This window comes from Arachis stenosperma, chromosome 9 (assembly GCF_014773155.1).
Source record: "Arachis stenosperma cultivar V10309 chromosome 9, arast.V10309.gnm1.PFL2, whole genome shotgun sequence".
NCBI lineage: Eukaryota > Viridiplantae > Streptophyta > Magnoliopsida > Fabales > Fabaceae > Arachis > Arachis stenosperma.
The window spans coordinates 71,758,628-71,774,239 of record NC_080385.1 but is presented as its reverse complement, the minus strand read 5'-3'; the positions used below and the strand labels follow the sequence as shown (position 1 = coordinate 71,774,239).

Here is a 15,612-nt window from a genome sequence, read left to right as displayed (position 1 = left end):
GCCCACTGTCAAGCTACTGACATTAAAGAAGCGCTTGTTGGGAGGCAACCCAATGTTATATTTTATCTATTTTCTTTTGCTATTTTATGTTTTCTGTAGGTTGATGATCATAAGAAGTCACAAAATCAATTGAAAAAGCAAAAACAGAATGAAAAACAGAAAGAAAAATAGCACACCCTGGAGGAAGATCCTGCTGGCGTTTAAACGCCAGTATGGGTAGCAAATGGGCGTTTAACGCCCATTCTGGCACCATTCTGGGTGTTTAACGCCAGAAAGGGGCACCAGACTGGCGTTAAACGCCAGGAAAGGGCAAGAAGCTGGCGTTAAACGCCAGAAATGGGCACCAGCCCGGCGTTTAACGCTAGAATTGGCAAAGGGTACATTTTTGCACGCCATTTGGTGCAGGGGTGACTTTTCCTTGACACCTCAGGATCTGTGACCCCACAGGATCCCCACCTACCCCACCACTCTCCACCCATTCACCAATCACCTCAACACCTCTTCCCGAAAAACCCTTCACCTATCAAATCCCATCTTTCTCTTCACCACTCACATCCATCCTTCATAAAACCTCACCTACCTCACCATTCAAATTCAAACCACTTTCCCTCCCAAACCCACCCATTCATAACCGAACCCTACCCCTCTCTCCACCCCTATATAAACCTATCTTCACTCCTTCATTTTCACACAACCTAAACACTACTTCTCCCCCTTTGGCCGAACCATAAGCCATCTCCATCTCCTCTATTTCTTCTTCTTCTACTCCCTTCTTTCTTCTTTTGCTCGAGGACGAGCAAACCTTTTAAGTTTGGTGTGGTAAAAGCATTGCTTTTTGTTTTTCCATAACCATTTATAGCATCCAAGGCCAGAGAAACCTCTAGAAAGAGGAAAGGGAAGGCAAAAGCTTCCACCTCCGAGTCATGGGAGATGGAGAGATTCATCTCAAGGGTGCATCAAGACCACTTCTATGAAGTTGTGGCCTTGAAGAAAGTGATCCCCGAGGTCCCTTTCAAACTCAAAAAGAGTGAATATCCGGAGATCCGACATGAGATTAGAAGAAGAGGTTGGGAAGTTCTTACCAACCCCATTCAACAAGTCGGAATCTTAATGGTTCAAGAGTTCTATGCCAATGCATGGATCACCAAGAACCATGATCAAAGTGTAAACCCGGACCCAAAGAATTGGCTTACAATGGTTCGGGGGAAATACTTAGATTTTAGTCCGAAAAATGTAAGGTTGGCATTCAACTTGCCCATGATGGAAGGAGATGAACACCCTTACACTAGAAGGGTCAACTTTGATCAAAGGTTGGACCAAGTCCTCACAGACATTTGTGAAGAGGGCGCCCAATGGAAGAGAGATTCAAGAGGGAAGCCAGTTCAACTGAGAAGGCACGACCTCAAGCCAGTAGCTAGAGGATGGTTGGAGTTTATCCAACGCTCAATCATTCCCACTAGCAACCGGTCCGAAGTTACTATAGACCGGGCCATCATGATTCATAGTATCATGATTGGAGAGGAAGTGGAAGTTCATGAGGTTATAGCCCAAGAACTCTATAAGGTGGCGGACAAGCCCTCTACCTTGGCAAGGTTAGCCTTTCCTCATCTCATTTGTCACCTCTGTTATTCAGTTGGAGTTGACATAGAAGGAGACATCCCCATTGATGAGAACAAACCCATCACTAAGAAAAGGATGGAGCAAACAAGAGATCCCGCTCATCATGAAATCCCTGAGATACATCAAAGGATGCACTTTCCTCCACAAAACTATTGGGAGCAAATTAACACATCCCTAGGAGAATTGAGTTCCAACAGGGGACAACTAAGGGTGGAGCACCAAGAACATTCCATCCTCCTCTATGAAATTAGAGAAGATCAAAGAATCATGAGAGAGGAGCAACAAAGACAAGGAAGAGACATTGAGGAGCTCAAGCATTCCATAAGATCTTCAAGAGGAAGAACAAGCCGCCATCACTAAGGTGGACCCGTTCTTTAATTTCCTTGTTCTTTATTTTCCTGTTTTTTGAATTTTCATGCTTATGCTTATCCATGTTTGTGTCTTATGATCATTAGTGTCTTAGTGTCTATGCCTTAAAGTTATGAATGTCCTATGAATCCATCACCTTTCTTAAATAAAGAAAAATGTTCTTAATTGAAAAAAGAGAAGAATTGCATGAATTTCAGATTTTATAACAGATTAATTATTTTGATGTGGTGGCAATACTTTTGTTTTCTGAATGTATGCTTGAACAGTGCATATGTCTTTTGAATTTGTTGTTCATGAATGTTAAAATTGTTGGCTCTTGAAAGAATGATGAAAAAGGAGACATGTTACTGAGGATCTGAAAAATCATAAAAATGATTCTTCAAGCAAGAAAAAGCAGTGAATACAAAAAAAAACGAAAAAAAAGAGAAAAGGGAGAAAAAGAAAAAGAAAGAAATAAAGTTGTGATCCAAGGCAAAAAGAGTGTGCTTAAGAACCCTGGACACTTCTAATTGGGGACTCTAGCAAAGCTGAGTCACAATCTGAAAAGGTTCACCCAATTATGTGTTTGTGGCATGTATGTATCCGGTGGTAATACTGGAAGACAGAGTGCTTTGGGCCACGGCCAAGACTCATAAAGTAGCTGTGTTAAAGAATCATCATACTTAACTAGGAGAATCAACAATACTATCTGGATTCTGAGTTCCTAAAGAAGCCAATCATTCTGAATTTCAAAGGATAAAGTGAGATGCCAAAACTGTTCAGAGGCAAAAAGCTAAAGCCCCGCTCATCTAATTAATACTGATCTTCATAGATATTTTTGGAGTTCATTGTATATTCTCTTCTTTTTATCTTATTTGATTTCCAGTTGCTTGGGGACAAGCAACAATTTAAGTTTGGTGTTGTGATGAGCGGATAATTTGTACACTTTTTGGCATTGTTTTTAGTATGTTTTTAGTAGATTTAGTTAGTTTTTAGTATATTTTTTTATTAGTTTTTAGTTAAAAATCACTTTTCTGGACTTTACTATGATTCAGAGACTAAAAGGACTGCAGATGCTGTTGGATTCTGACCTCCCTGCACTCGAAGTGGATTTTCTGGAGCTACAGAAGCCCAATTGGCGCGCTCTCAACGGCATTAGAAAGTAGACATCCTGGGCTTTCCAGCAATGTATAATAGTCCATACTTTGCCAGCGATTTGATGGCCCAAACCGGTGTTCCAAATCAGCTCAAAACTGCCCGGCGTTTAACGCCGGAACTGGCACAAGAATGGGAGTTAAACGCCCAAACTGGCACAAAAGCTGGCGTTTAACTCCAAGAAGAGTCTCTACACGAAAATGCTTCAATGCTCAGCCCAAGCACACACCAAGTGGGCCCGGAAGTGGATTTTTATGTCTTTTACTCATCTTTGTAATTCTTAAGCTACTAGTTCCCTATAAGTAGGACCTTTTACTATTGTATTTTCATTGGGGTAGCTATCTTTAGTCTTATGCTATCTTAGATCATTTGGGGGCTGGCCTCACGGACATGCCTAGACCTTGTTCTTATGTATTTTTAACGGTGGAGTTTCTACACACCATAGATTAAGGTGTGGAGCTCTGCTGTACCTCGAGTATTAATGCAATTACTATTGTTCTTCTATTCAATTCAGCTTGTTCTTATTCCAAGATATTCATTCGTACCCAAGAACATGATGAATGTGATGATTATGTGATGCTCATCATCATTCTCACTTATGAACACGTACCTGACAACCACTCCCGTTCTACAAGCAAACAAGGCTTGAATGTTTATCTCTTGGATTCTTTAATCGGAATCTTCGTGGTATAAGCTAGAATTGATGGCGGCATTCAAGAGAATCCGGAAGGTCTAAACCTTGTCTGTGGTATTCTGAGTAGGATTCAATGATTGAATGACTGTGACGAGCTTCAAATTCGCGATTGTGGGGCGTTAGTGACAGACGCAAAAGAATCACTGGATTCTATTCCGACATGATCGAGAACCGACAGCTGAATAGCCGTGCCGTGACAGGGTGCGTTGAACATTTTCAAAAAGAGGAAGGGACTGTAGCCATTGACAACGGTGATGCCCAACATACAGCTTGCCATGGAAAGGAGTAAGAAAGATTGGATGAAGACAGTAGGAAAGCAGAGAGACGGAAGGGACAAAGCATCTCCATTCGCTTATCTGAAATTCTCACCAATGAAATACATAAGTATCTCTATCTTTATCTTTTATTCATATATCATCCATAACCATTTGAGTCTGCCTGACTGAGATTTACAAGGTGACCATAGCTTGCTTCATACCAACAATCTCCGTGGGATCGACCCTTACTCGCGTAAGGTTTATTACTTGGACGACCCAGTGCACTTGCCGGTTAGTTGTGCGAAGTTGTGTTTATACCATGGTATTGAGCACCAAGTCTTTGGGGCCATTACTAGGGATTATTTGAGTTGTGAAAAGTAGTGATCACAATTTCGTGCACCAGTGTGGCTCAAGGAAGAAAAAGTGTGGCAAAGAAAGGAGGAAGTGTGGCGCATGAAACCTTGAAGCTCACTCCAAGAGTACAATGCTCACTAAGTGAGCGCTACACTCACTCCCATGGGACCAAGGCACAATGCTCTGCTCACTTTGTGAGCTGAGCACAATAGGAAGCCAAGAAACAAGGAAAAGAAAAACAATGCTCAACTCACCAAGTGAGCATTGTCGAAAGCATTGAGGAATAATTCAAAGAAAACAAGTTGCAAGTGCATGCCCTAAGACTTGAACCCATGACCAAGGGGGATGACGGAGGCGCTACTCACAAGGAAAATAAGCCAAAAATGGCCAAATTGCATTCCCCAAGGTTCGAACCCCACACCTTGAGGAAGCAAGGAAGCAAGGCACCACAAGAAAACCAAGGAAAAGCTTCAGCGCATGCTTCCCATGAGTTTCAAACCAAGGACCTTCCCTTGGAAGAGCCAATGCTCAGCTCACTTAGTGAGCAGAGCGCTACTTCATGGGCATCACGCAAGCATCTCGGCACGGCCAGGGGAGTGGAGCGCGCACCAAGACACGGGCCAGCAGCACAAGACGCGCACCAAATTGGCACCAAGGCACCAATTTGAGCATTCCCCTGATGCTTGGCACGGTACAAGGCAAATACACACAAGGCCTCAATGCTCAGCTCAACTTGTGTGCTGAGCATCCTCCTGGGAGCACATCTCAACTTGGGCTGAAATTCAATTAAAAATCCAACTTAATTCATTTCTTCACCAGATCAAAAGCCCATCCAAATCCCAAAATCCAAGAATAGAAGTGTATAAATAGGAGCTAGTTTGATGTAATTAGGACCTTTTTTTTACTTTGGAACCTCTAGACTTTACTTTGAATTTTGCATTTTAATTTGGAGCTTTTACTTTGGAATTTAGATCTTAGAGAATTGGGGAGGAGAATTGATCTCTCTTCTTCCTTGTTCTTGCTTGAGCACTCTCTACTTTTATTGCGTTGGATCTTGGGTGAAGAATTGAAGAACTTCTGTTTCAATCTCACCTTGAGATCTCTTCTTTAATTTTCTGCAAAATTGAATTATACTTTCGGTTCATTGCTTCTTCTTCTACACTTTCTGTAACTTACTTACCTTTATTTTCTTTTGCAACTGTTCTTGTTGGATCAAGGAAGGATTTGAGAACTAGACTTGTTATCTAGTCTCTCCCACTCCTGAGATCTTCAACCACTTTCAATTTGCTGCAAATTAAGCACTGCTTCTCTGTTTTAAATTCTCCAAGGCATTTCACTCTTCTGTTTGAGACCCACTTTAATTCAATTCATCTTCTGCTTTTCCGTTTGTTGCAATTTACCTTTGATTGTTTAAATTCTGCAATCCCAATTCTCAATCACTTTTATGATTCAAGCAATTTACATTTCTTGCACTTTAAGTTTCAGCCATTTACATTTCTTACAATCTAAGTTTCTGCACTTTATATTACTTGCATTTTAAGCTTCAGCTTCTTTTACTTTCCTGCTATTTAATTTACTGCAATTCTCCCCTCTCCCTTTACATTTCAAGCAATTTAAATTTCTGTCAATTGCAAACAACTCAACCAACACTTGATTCGCTTGACTAAATCACTCACTAAACTAAAATTGCTCAATCCTTCAATCCCTGTGGGATCGACCTCACTCATGTGAGTTATATTACTTGATGCGACCCGGTACACTTGCCAGTGAGTTTTGTGTTGGATCGTTTTCCACACATCAGGAGGAATCAGAGAGAATAATAGAACCTCTGAAAATCCCTCAGGAAGAAGAGAAACCTCCAAAACCCGAGCTCAAACCATTACCACCATCCCTGAAATATGCATTTTTGGGGGAAGGTGATACCTTTCCTGTAATCATAAGCTCTACCTTAGAGCCACAGGAAGAGGAAGCACTAATTCAAGTGCTAAGGACACACAAGACAGCTCTTGGGTGGTCCATCAGTGATCTTAAGGGAATTAGCCCATGCATGCACAAGATCCTATTGGAGGGTAACACCAAGCCAGTGGTCCAACCACAAAGGCGGCTGAATCCAGCCATGAAGGAAGTGGTGCAGAAGAAGGTCACTAAATTACTAGAGGCTGGGATTATTTATCCTATTTCTGACAGCCCCTGGGTAAGCCCTGTCCAAGTCGTCCCTAAGAAGGAGGCATGACAGTGGTTCATAATGAAAAAAATGAACTGGTTCCTACAAGAACAGTTACAGGCTGGCGTATGTGCATTGATTATAGAAGGCTCAATACAGCCACCAAAAAGGATCATTTTCCTTAACCATTCATAGACCAGATGCTAGAAAGACTAGCAGGTCATGAATACTACTACTTCCTGGATGGATATTCAGGTTATAATCAAATTGCAGTAGATCCCCAGGATCAGGAGAAAACAGCATTCACATGCCCATCTGGAGTATTTGCATACAGAAGGATGCCATTTGGCCTGTGCAATGCACCTGCAACCTTTCAGAGGTGCATGCTCTCAATTTTCTCTGATATGGTGGAAAAATTTCTGGAAGTCTTCATGGATGACTTTTCAGTATTTGGAGACTCATTTAGCTCCTGTCTTAACCATCTAGCATTTGTTCTAAAGAGATGCCAAGAGACTAACATGGTTTTAAACTGGGAGAAATGTCACTTTATGGTGACTGAAGGAATTGTCCTTGGGCATAAAATTTCGAACAAGGGAATAGAGGTGGATCAAGCTAAGGTAGAGGTAATTGAAAAATTACCACCACCTACCAATGTTAAGGCAATCAAAAGCTTTCTGGGGCATGCAGGATTCTATAGGAGGTTTATAAAGGATTTTTAAAAAATTGCCAAACCTTTGAGCAACCTGCTAGCTGCTGACACGCCATTTGTCTTTGATAAGGAGTGTCTGCAGGCATTTGAGACTCTGAAAGCTAAATTGGTCACAGCACCAATCATCTCTGCACCAAACTGGACATTGCTATTTGAACTAATGTGTGATGCCAGTGACCATGCCATTTGTGAAGTGTTGGGACAAAGGCATGACAAGCTTCTGCACGTCATTTACTATGCCAGCCGTGTTCTAAATGACGCACAGAAGAACTATACAACCACAGAAAAAGAGGTACTTGCAGTGGTTTACGCCATTGACAAATTCAGATCCTATTTAGTAGGATCAAAAGTGATTGTGTACACTGATCATGCTGCTCTTAAATATCTAGTCACAAAGCAGGATTCAAAACCAAGACTTATAAGATGGGTGTTGCTTCTGCAAGAGTTTGATATAGAAATAAGAGACAAAAAAGGGACAGAGAATCAGGTAGCAGATCACTTGTCCCGAATAGAACCAGTAGAAGGGGCGTCTGGTGCACGAAATTGTGATCATCAATGGCGCCATCAACATGGTACGCTCATTGCAATCTCAACTCTCTATCACAACTCCGCACAACTAACCAGCAAGTGCACTGGGTCGTCCAAGTAATAAACCTTACGCGAGTAAGGGTCGATCCCACGGAGATTGTTGGTTGGTGCTCGAAATTGTGATCAATACTTTTTAATACACAAAACATTCCCCGGTAATGGCTCCAAAGACTTGGTGCTCAATACCATGGCATAAACACAACTTCGCACAACTAACCAGCAAGTGCACTGGGTCGTCCAAGTAATACCTTACGTGAATAAGGGTCGATCCCACGGAGATTGTTGGTATGAAGCAAGCTATGGTCACCTTATAAATCTCAGTCAGGCAGACTCAAATGGGTATAGTGATAAACGAATAAAGCATAAAGATAAAGATAGAGATACTTATGTATATCATTGGTGAGAGCTTCAGATAAGCGAATGAAGATGCCTTCCCTTCCGTCTCTCTGCTTTCGTACTGTCTTCATCCAATCCTTCTTACTCCTTTCCATGGCAAGCTTATGCAAGGGTTTCACCGTTGTCAGTGACTACCTCCCATCGTCTCAGTGAAAACGTCGCCTATGCTCTGTCACAGCATGGGTAATCAGCTGTCGGTTCTCGGTCAGGCCGGAATAAAATCCATCGATCCTTTTGCGTCTGTCACTAACGCCCCGCCTGCTAGGAGTTTGAAGCACGTCACAGTCATTCAATCATTGAATCCTACTCAGAATACCACAGACAAGGTTAGACCTTCCGGATTCTCTTGAATGCCGCCATCAGTTCTCGCCTATACCATGAAGACTCTGATCTCACGGAATGGCTGGCTCGTTTGTCAGACGAGCACTCGGTTGTCAGGCGATCAACCATGCATCGTGTATCAGGAATCCAAGAGATAAACACTATAGCCTTTGATGCTTGTAGAACAAGAGTGGTTGTCAGTCACTTTGTTCATGAGTGAGAATGATGATGAGTGTCACGGATCATCACATTCATCAAGTTGAAGAACAAGTGATATCTTGGACAAAGAACAAGCGGAATTGAATAGAAGAACAATAGTAATTGCATTAATACTCGAGGTACAGCAGAGCTCCACACCTTAATCTATGGTGTGTAGAAACTCCACCGTTGAAAATACATAAGAACAAGGTCTAGGCATGACCGAATGGCCAGCCCCCAAATGATCTAAGAACTAGATGTCCAAAGATGAAAATACAATAGTAAAAGGTCCTATATATAGAGAACTAGTAGCCTAAGGTGTACATAGATGAGTAAATGACATAAAAATCCACTTCCGGGCCCACTTGCTGTGTGCTTGGGCTGAGCAATGAAGCATTTTCGTGTAGAGACTCTTCTTGGAGTTAAACGCCAGCTTTTATGCCAGTTTGGGCGTTTAACTCCCATTTTGGTGCCAGTTCCGGCGTTTAACGCTGGAATTTCTATAGGTGACTTTGAACGCCGGTTTGGGCCATCAAATCTTGGGCAAAGTATGAACTATCATATATTGCTGGAAAGCCCAGGATGTCTACTTTCCAACGCCGTTGAGAACGCGCGAATTGGGCTTCTGTAGCTCTAGAAAATCCACTTCGAGTGCAGGGAGGTCAGAATCCAACAGCATCTGCAGTCCTTTTGAGTCTCTGAATCAGATTTTTGCTCAGATCCCTCAATTTCAGCCAGAAAATACCTGAAATCACAGAAAAACACACAAACTCATAGTAAAGTCCAGAAAAGTGAATTTTAACTAAAAACTAATAAAAATATAATAAAAACTCAACTAAAACTACCAAAAACATACTAAAAACAATGCCAAAAAGCGTATAAATTATCCTCTCATCACAACACCAAACTTAAATTGTTGCTTGTCCCCAAGCAACTGAAGGTCAAATAAGATAAAAAGAAGAGAATATGCAATGAACTCCCAAAACATCTATGAAGATCAGTATTAATTAGATGAGCGGGGCTTTTAGCTTTTTGCCTCTGAATAGTTTTGGCATCTCACTTTATCCTTTGGAATCCAGAATGATTGGCTTCTTTAGGAACTCAGAATCCAGATAGTGTTATTGATTCTCCTAGTTAAGTATGATGATTCTTGAACACAGCTACTTTATGAGTCTTGGCCGTGGCCCAAAGCACTCTGTCTTCCAGTATTACCACCGGATACATACATGCCACAGACACATAATTGGGTGAACCTTTTCAGATTGTGACTCAGCTTTGCTAGAGTCCCCAACTAGAGGTGTCCAGGGTTCTTAAGCACACTCTTATTGCCTTGGATCACAACTTTATTTCTTTCTTTTTCTCCCTTTTCTTTTTTTTTTCTTTTTTTTTTATTTTCGGTTTCTTCTTTTTTTTTTCGCTTGCTTCCTTCTTTTTTTGTATTCACTGCTTTTTCTTGCTTCAAGAATCATTTTTATGATTTTTCAGATCCTCAGTAACATGTCTCCTTTTTTCATCATTCTTTCAAGAGCCAATATTCATGAATCACAAATTCAAAAGACATATGCACTGTTCATGCATACATTCAGAGAACAAAAGTGTTGCCACCACATCAAAGTAATTAAACTGTTATAAAATTCAAAATTCATGCAATTCTTTTCTTTTTCAATTAAGAACAATTCTTAAGAAAGGTGATGGATTCATAGGACATTCATAACTTTAAGGCATAGACACTAAGACAATAATGATCATAAGACACAAACATGGATAAATATAAAGCATAATTTTCGAAAAACAGGGAAATGAAGAACAAGGAGATTAAAGAACGGGTCCACCTTAGTGATGGCGGCTTGTTCTTCCTCTTGAAGGTCTTATGGAGTGCTTGAGCTCCTCAATGTCTCTTCCTTGTCTTTGTTGCTCCTCTCTCATGATCCTTTGGTCTTCTCTAATTTCATGGAGGAGAATGGAGTGCTCTTGGTGCTCCACCCTTAGTTGTCCCACGTTGGAACTCAATTCTCCTAGGGAGGTGTTTACTTGCTCCCAATAGTCTTGTGGAGGAAAGTGCATCCCTTGAGGCATCTCAGGGATCTCATGATGAGAGGGGTCTCTTGTTTGCTCCATTCTTTTCTTAGTGATGGGCTTGTCCTCATCAATGGGGATGTCTCCCTCTATGTCAACTCCAACTGAATAACAGAGGTGACAAATGAGATGAGGAAAGGCTAGCCTTGCCAAGGTGGAAGACTTGTCCGCCACTTTATAGAGTTCTTGGGCTATAACCTCATGAACTTCCCCTTCTTCTCCACTCATGATGCTATGGATCATGATGGCCCGGTCTAAAGTAACTTCGGACCGGTTGCTAGTGGGGATGATTGAGCGTTGGATGAACTCCAACCATCCTCTAGCCACGGGTTTGAGGTCATGCCTTCTCAATTGAACCGGCTTGCCTCTTGAATCTCTCTTCCATTGTGCGCCCTCTTCACATATGACTGTGAGGACTTGGTCCAACTTTTGATCAAAGTTGACCCTTCTAGTGTAAGGATGTTCATCTCCTTGCATCATGGGCAAGTTGAATGCTAATCTTACATTTTCCGGACTAAAATCCAAGTATTTCCCCCGAACCATAGTAAGATAATTCTTTGGATCCGGGTTCATGCTTTGATCATGGTTCTTGGTGATCCATGCATTGGCATAGAACTCTTGAACCATCAAGATTCTGACTTGTTGAATGGGGTTGGTAAGCACTTCCCAACCTCTTCTTCGGATCTCATGGCGGATCTCCGGATATTCACCCTTTTTGAGTGAAAAGGGGACCTCGGGGATCACCTTCTTCAAGGCCACAACTTCATAGAAGTGGTCTTGATGCACCCTTGAGATGAATCTATCCATCTCCCATGACTCGGAGGTGGAAGCTTTTGCCTTCCCTTTCCTCTTTCTAGAGGTTTCTCCGGCCTTGGATGCCATAAATGGTTATCGAAAAACGAAAAAGCAACGCTTTTACCACACCAAACTTAAAAGGTTTGCTCGTCCTCGAGCAAAAGAAGAAAGAAGAGAGTAGAAGAAGAAGAAATGAGGAGAAAAGGGAGTGGCTTTGTGTTCGGCCAAGGAGGGGGAGAAGTGGCGTTTAGGTTGTGTGAAAATGAAGGGATGAAGAAGGGTATTTATAGGAGAGAGGGGGTGATATGGTTCGGCCATTATGGGTGGGTTTGGGAGGGAAAGTGGTTTGAATTTGAAGGGTGAGGTTGGTGGGGTTTTATGAAGGATGGATGTGAGTGGTGAAGAGAAAGATGAGATTTGATAGGTGGGGGTTTTTGGGGAAGAGGTATTGAGGTGATTGGTGAATGGGTGAAGAAGAGAGAGAGAGTGGTGGGGTTGGTGGGGATCCTGTGGGGTCCACAGATCCTGTGGTGTCAAGGAAAAGTCATCCCTGCACCAAATGTTGCTCAAAATCACGTTTTGAGGCATTTCTGGCGTTAAACGCCGGGCTGGTGCCCATTCCTGGCGTTTAACGCCAGGTTCTTGCCCTTTTCTGGCGTTTAACGCCAGTCTGGTGCCCCTTTCTGGCGTTAAACGCCCAGAATGGTGCCAGACTGGGCGTTAAACGCCCAACTGCTAGTCTTACTGGCGTTTAAACGCCAGTGATTTCTTCCTCCAGGGTGTGCTGTTTTTCTTCCTGATTTTCATTCTGTTTTTGCTTTTTCAATGGATTTTGTGACTTCTTATGATCATCACCCTACAAAAACATAAAATTAACAAAGAGAAAAATATAAAATATAATTATTGGGTTGCCTCCCAACAAGCGCTTTTTTATTGTCAGTAGCTTGACAGAGGGCTCTCATGGAGCCTCACAGATACTCAGAGCAATGATGGAACCTCCCAACACCAAACTTAGAGTTTGAATGTGGGGGTTCAACACCAAACTTAGAGTTTGGTTGTGGCCTCCCAACACCAAACTTAGAGTTTGACTGTGGGGGCTCTGTTTGTCTCTGATTTGAGAGAAGTTCTTCATGCTTCTTCTCCATGATGACAGAGGGATATCCTTGAGCCTTAAACACATAGGATTTTTCATTCACTTGAATGATCAGTTCACCTCTATCAACATCAATCACAGCCTTTGCTGTGGCTAGGATGGGTCTGCCAAGGATGATGGATTCATCCATGCACTTCCCAGTCTCTAGGACTACGAAATCAGTAGGGATGTAATGGTCTTCAACCTTTACCAAAACATTCTCTACCAGTCCATGAGCTTGTTTTCTTGAGTTGTCTGCCATCTCTAGTGAGATTCTTGCAGCTTGTACCTCAAAGATCCCTAGTTTCTCCATTACAGAGAGAGGCATGAGGTTCACACTTGACCCCAAGTCACACAGAGCCTTTTTGTTGGTCATGGTGCCTATGGTACAAGGTATGGAAAACTTCCCAGGATCTTGTCTCTTTTGAGGTAATTTCTGCCTAGACAAGTCATCCAGTTCTTTGGTGAGCAAAGGAGGTTCATCTTTCCAAGTCTCATTTCCAAATAACTTGTCATTTAGCTTCATGATTGCTCCAAGGTATTTAGCAACTTGCTCTTCAGTGACATACTCATCCTCTTCAGAGGAAAATCATCAGAGCTCATGAAAGGCAGAAGTAAGTCCAATGGAATCTTCATGGTCTCATTTTGAGCCTCAGATTCCCATGGTTCCTCATTTGGGAACTCAGTGGAGGTCAGTGCACGCCTATTGAGGTCTTCCTCAGTGGCGTTCACTTCCTCTCTTTCCTCTCCAGATTCGGCCATGTTTATGGCTTTTCACTCTCCTTTTGGATTTTCTTCTGTATTGCTTGGAAGAGTACTTGGAGGGAGTTCAGTAATTTTCTTGCTCAGCTGTCCCACTTGTGCTTCCAGATTCCTAATGGAAGACCTTGTTTCAGTCATGAAACTTTGAGTGGTTTTGATTAGATCAGAGACCATGGTTGCTAAGTCAGAGGGGTTCTTCTTAGAATTCTCTGTCTGTTGCTGAGAAGATGATGGAAAAGGCTTGCCATTGCTAAACCTGTTTCTTCCACCATTATTATTATTGAAACCTTGTTGAGGTTTCTCTTGATTCTTCCATGAGAAATTTGGGTGATTTCTCCATGAAGAATTATAGGTGTTTCCATAGGGTTCCCCTAGGTAATTCACCTCTTCCATTGAAGGGTTCTCAGGATCATAAGCTTCTTCTTCAGATGAAGCATCCTTAGTACTGCTTGGTGCATTTTGCATTCCAGACAGACTTTGAGAAATCAAATTGACTTGTTGAGTCAATATCTTGTTCTGAGCCAGTATGGCATTCAGAGCATCAATCTCAAGAACTCTTTTCTTCTGACTTGTCCCATTGTTCACAGGATTCCTTTCAGAAGTGTACATGAATTGGTTATTTGCAACCATTTCAATGAGCTCTTGAGCTTCTGTAGGCGTCTTCTTCAGATGAAGAGATCCTCCAGCAGAGCTATCCAAAGACATCTTGGATAGTTCAGAGAGACCATCATAGAAAATACCTATGATGCTCCATTCAGAAAACATGTCAGATGGACATTTTTTGATCAATTGTTTGTATCTTTCCCAAGCTTCATAGAGGGATTCTCCATCCTTCTGTCTGAAGGTTTGGACTTTCACTCTAAGCTTACTCCATTTTTGAGGTGGAAAGAACTTTGCCAAGAAGGCATTGACTAGCTTTTCCCAAGAGTCCAGGCTATCTTTAGGTTGTGAGTCCAACCATATTCTAGCTCTGTCTCTTACAGCAAAAGGGAATAGCATCAGTCTGTAGACCTCAGGGTCAACCCCATTAGTCTTGAGTGTGTCACAGATTTGCAAGAACTCAGCTAAAAACTGATGAAGATCTTCCATTGGAAGTCCATGGAACTTGCAATTCTGTTGCATTAGAGAAACTAATTGAGGCTTAAGCTCAAAGTTGTTTGCTCCAATGGCAGGGATAGAGATGCTTCTCCATAGAAATTGGGAGTGGTGCAGTAAAGTCACCCAGCACCTTCCTTGCATTGTTGGCATTGTTGTTGTTTTCGGCTGCCATGTCTTCTTCTTCTTTGAAGAATTCGGTTAGGTCCTCTTCAGAGAGTTGTGCCTTAGCTTCTCTTAGCTTTCGCTTCAAGGTCCTTTCAGGTTCAGGGTCAGCTTCAACAAGAATGCCTTTGTCTTTGTTCCTGCTCAATGAGAGAGAAGAGAACAAGAAAATATGGAATCCTCTATGTCACAGTATAGAGATTCCTTGAGGTGTCAGAGGAAAAGAAAAATAGAAGAAAGAAGAAGGAGAATTCGAACTTGATTAGATAGAGTTCGAATTGTGCATTAGAAGAGTAGTACTCCATAAATAGAAGGATGTGGGAGGAAGGAAGAGAATTTTCGAAAATTAATTAAAAAATGTCAAAACATTTTGAAAAAAGATGATAATTTTCGAAAATTCAAAGTGAAAAGAAATCAAGTGATTTTTGAAAAAGATTTTGAAATTAGAAGTTAAAAGATCTGATTGAAAACTTATTTGAAAAAGATGGTTAAGAAGATATGATTGAAAAGATTTGATTTGAAACAATTTTAAAAGATATGTTTTGAAAACAATTTTAAAAAGATTTGATTTTAAAAGTTAATGACTTGCCTAACAAGAAAAGATATGATTCAAACATTAAACCTTTCTCAGCAGAAAAGGTAACAAACTTGAGATGTTTAATCAAATCATTAATTGTTAGTAAGTATCTTTGAAAAAGGAAAGAAATTAATTTTGAAAACATTTGATTGAAAAGATATGATTTGAAAAAGATTTGATTTTGAAAAACTAAAAAAAATTGATTT

General features: G+C 41.4%; 1 non-coding gene across 1 annotated transcript; it reads left to right on the top strand.

Annotated features, from left to right (window-relative positions):
• The first annotated feature begins 14,332 nt into the window (after window positions 1-14,332).
• Window positions 14,333-14,436, top strand: LOC130952137 (small nucleolar RNA R71). The gene has a single exon (XR_009074317.1). It is a non-coding gene; the product is annotated as a small nucleolar RNA R71 (small nucleolar RNA).
• Window positions 14,437-15,612: the final 1,176 nt, after the last annotated feature.